We start from the raw sequence: 10737 nt of genomic DNA, 5'->3' as shown, positions 1-10737 counted from the left end.
CTCTCAAGCTGAAATCTTTGGTCAACTTTCAGCAGATTGACGGACCTCCGATGAATTGATTTGGCTATGTGCTGAGAATGCCAGTGTGAAGTTCACTGGAGCTGCAATGGTGGACTGATTTTGGACATTTTTTGCTAACTGTGACCACTGTTTTTATCATATTTAGGAAAGCAAGAATAGAGAAAAAGAGTTGCCCTGGGAATAGGATGTGCTCTCAATGAAGGAGTGGTGCATACTGGTAATTAAGGAGATGGCAGTTTTATTGCCAACTCTCATGCTAACTTGCTGTGTGTGGCTGTGGACAACTAATTTAACCCCTCTGTGTCTCAGGCTTGGTCTGCAAACAGATGTCACATCAATTTAAGTGGTTTCTAAATCAATTTAGTTAAATAGCTGTAACTTCCTTGTGTGGACACGCTTAAATCAGCTGAAATCAAATCAATTTAGCTTAATCTGAGTTCAGACCTAGCCTCAGAAAAATTAAGAATGTATCCTTTCCATGGGCCAGCAGACTCCTTATTGATTTTAGTGGGTTTGATCAGGCCCATATAGGAGTGTTCTTAGATTTGGGTCTCCAAATTTTTACTGGCATCTAATTTTATAATTAGGCTCCTAAATACCTGATGTGCATGCACCCATACTTATCTGCATGTGCAAATACTGAGTTTGCATGCACAGAATTAGAGGCCACTTTTTAAAATGTTGCCTCTTGATGGTGAAATCCTTGGCTGAAAGAGGGCTAAAGATGCAAAGTATTTGCTTACAGTATGCCAGGTTTTACATGCATGACTCTATTTGACCTTTAATGAGATCCATACTGCAAAAGCCCCATGCAGTGCATTGGGAATACGTGCAACTGCAGTTGATTGTTTAATGCCACTTACTTCAAAACCTCTTGAGAAGAAAGCTTAAGGTTTGGTTGCCCAACTAGGATAATGAATGTGCAAGATGCGGGGGGTGGGGCTACCAGTGTTGGAAAATTAAAAGCACACTTGGAATTAATTATTTGCTGTGTTGCTTTGAGAATATTCAATGCTGGGCTTGTGGAGTGCTGCTGCTGATGTCATCTGCCATGAGAGCACAGTTGGAGCACAGCTTGAAGGCAGCAGATCCTCCAGCCAGAATCACACTCTTGGTATTTCAGCCACAGCCACGTGCAGTGTTTTGGGAATTGATCATCTTTAAAGCAAAGAGAACCACTGTAAAAGCAGTTCAGTCCTACATGCGAGAAAGGTTCCTGCCCAATATTCACAGGGGATGTGTGCACTAGCATAAGCTAGGCTCCTTTCCATGCAGTTTAGAGGCTCTTATGTTTACTTTAACCTATTTGTGCCCACATACTGATGTTTGAGTGTAAAAGAGTCTGTTACTGTTATCTGCATTTTGGTAACACATAGGCACCCCAGCTGAGACCAGGGCCTGTGGTGTCAGGCACTGTACTAAGACCATCTGTGCTCTGCAGAGCTTACAGTAAACAAGACAAGACAGAGTGAGAGAAAAGAAATAGTAGATCCCTGGTTTATAGATGGAGAAACCAAGGCCCAGAATGGTGCAGTGATTTGCCCATAGTCACCCAGACAATCTGGGAGAGCAGCCTGTAAGAGGAACCAGATCTATTGAATCCCAGCACAGGGCATTCACCACAAGATAGCTTTCCTCTATGGTGGTGAAAAATACATGCCAAAGAGCTGGAAGACGGTGTAAATTCAAGCTAAGGCATATCTTACTCTCTCTTACTCATTCCTATTGTAGCACGAGGATGGGAACTGGAGAAAGAGGGACACGTTTCAGGTGGGACCTTGTTCAGTGTGAAATCTGTGGGCTCAAATCTCCATCTGGGCCGTGCTGGTACCAGCCAAACACAGGCTTCTCAGTAGGCTGCACAGGTCACCATGCTCAGTAAAGATCTTTCCTACAACTCTGCCTGCTTGCTGCATCACTGACTGCTAATGAAACCTATCGCCTTCCATTAGTTGCTTTTTAGCTGCACCTCTGTCTTCTGACCCCTTGTCCTGGGAATCATACAAGCAGAAGATTAGTTCTCTTAGTCACTCCAATGCAACTAAGGAAAAACTCCACAAAAGTCAATATAGGTCTCTTAATGACTATAGAAGGGGGATGTGATCTATCCAGAATCTGGGTCTATTTAGTCCTGTCTGGGTCTTTTTATCTTTGGGATTTCAAAGAAAAATGCTCACTGGATCTCTGTTTGCACCAAATGAAGCTAGTACATTAGGAACACTGCAGCTGCCTGCCCAGACCGATTAAGAGAGAAATTTTCCCCTCGCCCCACCCAACCCATTCAGGGGTAACAAAATAGCATTTCATCTCCTGGGTAGTTCAGTAAACGCATTGTCACCTTCTCATTTAGGCTCTGCTGTGCCATGAATTTTCTCTCTCCTTTCCTTTGGTGATATATTAAACACAAATAATTGTACATGCATTGCTGAACCTGGAGTGAAGGTCAGAAAAGAAAAAAAAAAAAACCTCTAGCATGCAGCACCCTTCTTCTAGAGAAAGTAAAATAGGTCTGGTGTAGACAGGTGTTATTTTCACTGCATGATGCAGTACAGCACTGGCACGGTGGAGAAGCTCCTGTACTTGGAATTGTTCAGCCAGCAGTGAGAGGAGAAGAACTGCTGACGTGTTTGGGGGCCAGGGCCGGATTAACGCAGGGGCTTTAGGGGCGGGAGCCCAGTGTCTCGGGCTATGGGGGGACCCTGCAACAGGACCGCTGACAGAGGAGGCAAAGGGGACAATTGCCCAGGGTAGGGTTACCATATTTAAAAAATAAAAAAAGACGACACTCCACAGGCCCCAGCCCCGCCCTTTCCCACCCCCGACCCCGCCCCAACTCCGCCCATTCCCCACCCCTTCCCCCAAAGTCCCCGCCCTAACTCCCCCTCCTCCCTCCCAGCCACGCAAAAAGGGCTGCCCGAGCGCTACTGGCTTTACGGTTTGCCGGGCAGCCTCCAGACCCTGCGCCCCCGGCCGGCGCTTCCCCAGCGTAGCTGGAGCCCTGGAGGGGAAGCGCCCAGCCGGGGGCGCAGGGTCTGGAGGCTGCCCGGCAAACCATGAAGCCGGTAGCACTCGGGCTTCGGGCAGCCCCCATGCCTCCGGACCCTGCACCCCCGGCCGGGCACTTCTCCTCCCAGCTCCAGCTGCTCTGCTCCTCCCCGGACTCAGACTTTGGCTCTGTTTAAGAGCCAAGCTGCCCGAGCCAGCGCTACCGGCTTCGGGCAGCCCGCGTGCCTCTGGACCCCAGCCGCCGGCCGGGCACTTCTCCTCCCCGGCTCCAGCTGCTCCGGGGAAGCGCCGGCCGGGGGCGCAGGGTCTGGAGGCACGGGGGCAGCCCGAAGCCGGTAGCGCTGGCTCCGGCAGCTTGGCTCTTAAACAGAGCCGAAGTCTGAGTCGGGAGGAGCAGAGCAGCCGCGGGAGGGGAAGTGCCCGGCCGGTATTTTCCTGGACATGTTCGGCTTTTTGGCAATTCCCCCCGGATGGGGGGTTGATTGCCGAAAAGCCGGACATGTCCAGGAAAAACCAGACGTATGGTAACCCTAACCCAGGGGCCTGGGCAATTTAAAGGGCCTTGGGGCTGCCGCCAGTAGCACAGTAGAGCTGAGGCGGCTTCCTGCCCGCCCTCGCTCCACACCACTCCCAGAAGTGGCCGGCACATTCCTGAGGCTCCTGGGAGGAAGATGTTTCTGAGCGCTGCCCCCTTGCCAAGCACCGACTCCGCAGCTCCCGTTGGCTGGGAACTGCGGCCAATGGGAGCTGCAAGGGCAGTGCCTGCAGGCAGCAGCGCACTGCAGAGACCCCTTGGCCTCCCTTCCTAGGAGCCGCTGCCAGAGGAGTGTGCCGGTTGCTTTTGGGAGCCGCCTGAGGTAAGGGCTGATCCCATGGGCCCTCCTGCAACCGCACCCTCTGCCCCAGCCTACAGCCCACACCCCCTTGGACAGGGTCCCCACAAAATCTAATAGCCCTGGGCCCACAGGAGAGTTAATCCAGCCCTGGTGGGGGCAGAATATATTTTTAGTATTTAGTGCCCCAGCACCTGGGGAGCAGGAAACAGCTTGGAGGGTTATGCCCCAGTTGTGCAAGACCTAAACAAATTCCAGGCTGAATTCTGTGTTGCCTGCTATAGAACTCAGGCTGGGATCTCTCAGAGTTACTTGCCTGCCTGATTGGGCTCTCCTTACCCACTGGAAAAAACATTACAACTTGCACAGCAGTTTGTCTCAAGTACAAATGATGATGAGTTCAACAAGGGTCTTGGTGCTAAGCACCGACACACCAAAGTGGCCCAACTCATTATAGCTCAAAACCACAGGAAGTCAGATAGTGTGTGACACAGAATCAGAAGTGTAATAACCACCATCTCTGCAGCAACTCTTTCTAGATCACATCTCTGTCAGGTGAGAAAACTGACCACCCTTCCGAGAAGTATTTCACACTCATTGCAATGGCAAAACATTCAGCCCAAAGCGGCCAGTGATTCTTCGAAAAATGCATTGTGGGTTTGTAAACATGTGTCAAGTTTTGCTGCAGCTCAGCTCCACAGATGAGTCTGTCAGTGGCCTGATAGAACCACACAGCTAATTGCAAGCACCATCCTGCTCACTTATTTTACTGCCCTTCACCAAGCTCTTGAAAGCAAAGATATTAAACTGAGGAGCCCTGTCTGCAAGTCAGTTGGAGTTTTGCTGATTTACACCAGTTGAGGATCTGGTTCCACGAATGTGAAGCTTTTTCCAGCTCCCAAACGCTTCAAGCTCCTTCACCAAACCAGATGGGGGGATTCAGTCCTCTAAGAGAGGGCAGGAAATAATGTGTCCAGAACTAGTGAGTGTGTGTAAGAAAGTTAAGGGAATGGTGGGTGGAAGTTTCCTGTTAAACCGAAAGAGGGGGAAACCTGTGGTTTGTCCCAGCCAGGGCCTGATAAAGGGGAAGAAAACATAATTCTGGGCAGGGGATGATGATATTGGTCCATCATTCCTGACACAAGAGTGTGGTTGTTAGGAGTGTCACCGCGGAAGCACTAATATTGTAGAACATCAAACAAATACACACACACACACTCTATATATAATATGCTGATCTGAATATAAATGGATAAGAAGGTTTGACCATAACATACATTGGTTTGAATATATTGGGAGAGCTGGTGGGGGTGGCTTCCTGGCTGTTCTTTAACCTGCCTGGCTTTATTTTCATTGTCAAATGCTTTGCCTGACAAATAAAGATCTATAGGGAGCACTGATGGGGTGAATGGTTTACAAATAGGTGGGAAACCATTAATAGGCCAATGGGACACTTCTCCACCTGATACCTGTAAAACTCCTGGCTCTGTTGTTTCTCCAGCTCTTCCTTCCTCATTGCCATGCCTGTACTCTTCATTGTAATGGATTGCAGATTATTAAAGAGGGGTGGTGGCAAGTGAGAGGTGGAAAGAAAGAGGGGCTTGAAATGGTTATTGGCTGAAGAGCAATGTGGGGTGGTTAAATACACTTGTCTACAGGGAAATGCTGCACTGCTATAACTTAAACTGTTTTTTCAACAAATATAGTTAAGCCAGTGCCAAAGGCAGTGTGGACGCTCTTGTTGTGGTATAAGCGACTTACTTCACTTTAAGTGACAGTAACTGATTTAAACTACTCCTACGCTGAAATCAATAAAAAGAAGAACAGGAGTACTTGTGGCACCTTAGAGACTAACAAATTTATTAGAGCATAAGCTTTCGTGGACTACAGCCCACTTCTGCGGATGCAAAGTGGGCTGTAGTCCACGAAAGCTTATGCTCTAATAAATTTGTTAGTCTCTAAGGTGCCACAATACTCCTGTTCTTCTTTTTGCGGATACAGACTAACACGGCTGCTACTCTGAAAGCTGAAATCAATGTCCACACAGGGGGTTGCAGTGGTTTAATTATGTCAGTTTAATTCACACCTTAAGTTATACCCAGGCAATTTAGATAAGGCTTAAGGAAGGTAGGGAGGATGGGCTTACGCTGCAAATTTCAGATCTGGATCTGGATTTCCAACCCCACAGAGTTGGCTTCTGGTGCAGTTTTCAAATATGAACTGGTCCAAGATTCAGGCTTCAACACCGCCTCACCCCTCCTATGTTTGGGGTTTTAGAGCTGGGGTTTGGTGGCAGGGCCTCTCTCAGAATGGAAATAAAAGGATGGACTGAATTTAGCAGCACCCTTACAAGAGTTTCACAATTTCCAGTTCTCTACCTTCAGGAATGCTTTCCTATTTTCTTAGTAATGAATGTGGCTCACTGGCCACAGTTATGCTACGTCATAGCCCTTAATGAACCTTTATCCCTCTTATGGTCTTTCAGTATTCTCTCTCACCTGTGTAAATATTCCTAAACCTAATTCTGTCAGTGCATCTTGACATGAATGATTTAAGGGGGGAGGAGGGGAACCTCTCATGAATCAGGCAGTGAATGGGACATGGCAGCTGAGAATACAGCAGCACCTAGGGTTCCGTTACGGACATGTTGGATAAACAGATCTTTAACTGCTTCAGGAAAACATCTTTCCTCTCCATGAAGGGCCTTTGTTTAAAGTTTCTTCTGTTTGTGACAGTGCCATTCATCAGCTAGGCTGCATCTATAGTGATATTCATGATACTCTAATCCAGATTCTGAAATCTTCAACAGATTTGCCTCCTTCTTTCCCTGAGCCCTCAAACTGCAGACACAGAACCATGAGACAGGTGCAGTAAACGATGACTGTCATAATTCAGACAAGCGGTTACATACCAGTGCCATGCTATTTCTTCTATATTACTCCACTGGAAGAGCTGAAGTAGTTTCCTCAGGGGTCAGCATTATGTTTCTGCTTGGTCCTGCCCTATACCCATTAAGGGCCAGATTAAGAAAATCTGGGTCCCTGTATTATATGTCAAGTCGGCTCAGTTTATTAACTCTGGTTGCTGCAAACCCATCATCTGAAGGTCAGTCTGTTTCTTGGCTCTTGCATCCTCACCAGTGATAAAGATTTTACAGTTAAAACAATTCAACAATCCTGGAGATTATGTGTGAGTCAGATTGTGTGTATCTAGTTCACTGTCCTTTAGCTGTAGGGGTTTTGCAGTACTAGCAGATTTTTAAAAGTTATTTAAAACAATTAGTCACTAAGGCAAGCAGATATGATGACTGGGAATACGCACACACAGCAGATCTACTAACAAGAAAGAGACATTTTGATCAAGTGACAATACCCTTACTTTAAGGTCTCTATCATATGTTGGTTTACCACTAAAAGGCAACAAATTCACAAACTTTTCAGCAAGACCGATTGCGTCCAGCTGAGGGCTATAGCACTCCTACATCACGTACTAATGTGAGGAAGCACTTGTGATGTATGACTACTGTGTACCTGGATTTAGCTAATGCTATTCAGCAGTGATGGTCCCAAGCCAGGCCCTGCTATCTAAAGGAGCTTTGAGTTCAGCTCTGGACTTGAACCAAGATTCGGGCTTCATTATGCTTTTAATGGTCCAAGCTATGATTCTGGATTGAGACAGCCCCATACTTTGAAAATATTTGGATCTGAACTTTGCAGTTCAAGCCCCTCTCATCTGTTCAATCTCTTGCTTTCATGAGTGTAAAAAGTCACCAATCCCTTTTTTAAGTATGTTTTTAATTACACAATGGTCTATTATTAATTTCCTGGACTTAATGCGTCATCTGGATGATCCGCATAGCATGTTAGGCAACGTAACACGAGAGGACAATGTAACTGGCTGTGAAACCACATCCCAGTCATGATTTGCCCCAGGAAATGCCAAAAGGCGTATTGGAAATGTGGTGGGGGTGTGGGAGTGTTCAAGTTGGGTGATATGGGGGAAGAAGCATTTTCAAATAAACCACCTTAAAAATGTGGGCATAAAATTAAAATGAATCACTAGTGGGGGAACGAGGTGGTGCACAAATCCCATCCATACTCGTCTCTCCTGGTCACTCCCCACCAGAAAGTTCCTGTCATGCACCTTCAGTCAGAGCCCATGCTCAGCCGCTCAGCATGTGGCAGAGGGAAAGGGACACCACGTCAGAACGCTCTGTTCTCCTCTCCCCAGGACCAGCTTTGATGCATCCCAAAAATACAGAAGACCCCAGAGTGCAGCTCATTCGTTAATACTGTACTGTGGGGAAAGATTTCTTCCTGACCTCAGCTGAAAATCGGATTCTGCCTGAAATCTGAGAACAGGGAACACTCATCTGTCTGACCCCAGCTAGCCCAACTCCAGAGGTTTTCTTTATTCCTAGAAATGTATCATCGTTTTGAAAAACTTACTAAATGATTTGCTTCAATGACATCTTATGGCAGTGAGTTCCACTGGTTAAATGATGAAGACTTTGTTTAAACCGGCATTGTATAGTTGCCTAACATTGCACTTTTTCCTCCACCCCCCTGCAACTTGTCTAATCGGAAAGGCCATGACAAGGAAGTGAATGATACCAGGAACTTTTCTGGGCTTCTGTTAAGATTTTGGAGGCCTATGTTCTTTCCTTCCCCTTGACAATCCCTTCCCCACTGCAGCGCTGACTTGTGATAGGGAGGAGGGCTGGTGGCTGATCTTCCATGGCAGTCTCTTGGAGAGCATGCTGGCACTGATCTGCCCTCTCCTAGCTCCGCCCGGCATGAGATACAGCTTGTTTTGAGTGTGCCAATCAATGCACAGAGGCAGCAGCAGACCCCACACTCCCAAGGGGTGTGTGGGAGTAAGTGAAGGCTACTCTTGGCCGATGGCTTTTGAAAATCTCAAAACCTAGCCCTGGGTATCCTGTTTGATTTAACCTTGTGTTATTGAATACATCTGTAAGAATTAAAGATGGGCCAGAATTAAAACCCCAGAACACAAAACCACCAAACTTTTGAGAAAGTCGTATCTGGATCTGATCTTCACACCTAACTCTTCCCTCTATATGGGGCTGCTCCAAACACCCCTGAACTTTGGGGAAGCTCATATCCAGCTTTGGCATTGGTGGCCCCAGCCCATCTCCCTTTAGAATGTTTCCAAGGCTTTCTCTGTGGATTGTTGTGTGTCTGTTTTTTTTGCTGGCCTTGGGAGAGAAGTGGGGCTCTTCGCCTTTGGATGCTTTGTTTCACAGCAAAGCCCTTTTTCTTAGGCATTTGTGAGCCACAAAGAGCGAGAGAAACCGATGTGTCCATTTTGGTGCTTTTGTTTGGGGGGACATTTTGTTGAGCTTTGGCAATAGTGTTTAATTAGGCATTAATGATCTGAATGATTTTATCGACTGAGGCAATATATTTCCTTCAGCAAGAAAGAGCAGCAGGTAAGACTGGGTACATGGCAAAAATAATGGGTAGAAATGCTTTTCCATGCAAGACAAAACACTAGGCCTGCTGGAAGGAGAGAGTGAACCTCATAGCCCTCAAATGTGGCGCTTTTGCTCTTTACAGTGGTTTTCTAACATGCACACGACTGCATGTGGAACACCAATGCCAGGATCCAGTCCTATCCTGCCTGGAGAGGGGAACCCTGGAGCAGCACAGGGGTCTTTTAGGGAGGGGGGACAGAGGCATGTTTCTGTAAGCCAAAGCTCGCTGCAGACCCTTGGCACCAGACTGAGCATACTGCTGTTGAAACAAGGAGTGAGTTTGCTGACCTTGACAAACAGTGGCAAGGGGAGGCCATCTTCCTTTTTTGCAACCGGGAGGAGGTGACAAGGGACGGCACCACAGGGAATGAAACTGTACTTCTGAGCCATCGCATCATGCATCCTACGACATCAGTGTCAAGAGCTGGTCGAGTTCCACCAGTTACAGTATCTTCTAACACCAGGAACTTTATTTTTTTTCCCACCGATCCAGCGGCCAGAGACTGTAGGGAACATTTCACAAGGGCTGGCACGGTGGGCGGTGTGCCAGCTGCAGACAAGGTCATCCCTTGAAAATGTTTTCACTCTTCAGACTGGCAAGGTGGCCGCTTCAAACGCTTTCCCACTGTAACTAAGGTCCCCCCAGAAGCAACATTGACACAAGACCAGATAATCAGCGTGACACCAGCCCGTAAGGTCTCCAAAGCACAGAGCAGCCTTTTGTTTGGCTTTGGAACTTAGAGCACATTAAAGCTCTTTATGTGGGAGCTCTGTGGTGGCCTACAACAACCACAAGTCATTGCATGGTCAGCCGGGAATGCAGCAAATGAAAGCTATTTTTGTTCTCTGGTGTTGGTAAATAGTTGATACCCCCGGGCCGAGCCTGTGCATTTGAAGCCTGAAATGATCCAAGATAGTTGCAGAAAATGTGCTTTACTGTCCCTTGTGAAAAAGTAGCTGGAGTTAGATACTGTAATGTGAGGCAACTCTGCACCAGTAACATACAACCTTTCCGATTCTCTGTGGGGATAATCTTCCATGTGCTGGTACGATATTGATGTAATAGTTTTTGGGCAGTTATCTAGCACCATTAACAACCCTCTCTTTACCTCAAATTGTACAAAGAACTGGTCTGTGCAAAAAAAAATGTTCATGTTCAGTTACCCCATCCAGTGGCCCCTCCATTCCCTGTTCATTTTTTTTCTCCAGTATGTTGTGCATTATGTCAAACTTAGGCCTGATCCCAGAACAGACTCTAGGTGGGGGGACCCCTAAGTCTGTGGGGCTCCATGTGGGTGTGGGAATCTGCCTACGTTGAGTCAGTTGCACAGTTATGACTTAAGATTTTATGCTTTTCCGGGCAGGCACTGTCTATTACAG

The sequence above is a fragment of the Malaclemys terrapin genome, chromosome 6, assembly GCF_027887155.1.
Source record: "Malaclemys terrapin pileata isolate rMalTer1 chromosome 6, rMalTer1.hap1, whole genome shotgun sequence".
NCBI lineage: Eukaryota > Metazoa > Chordata > Testudines > Emydidae > Malaclemys > Malaclemys terrapin.
This window is presented reverse-complemented; position numbering follows the sequence as displayed.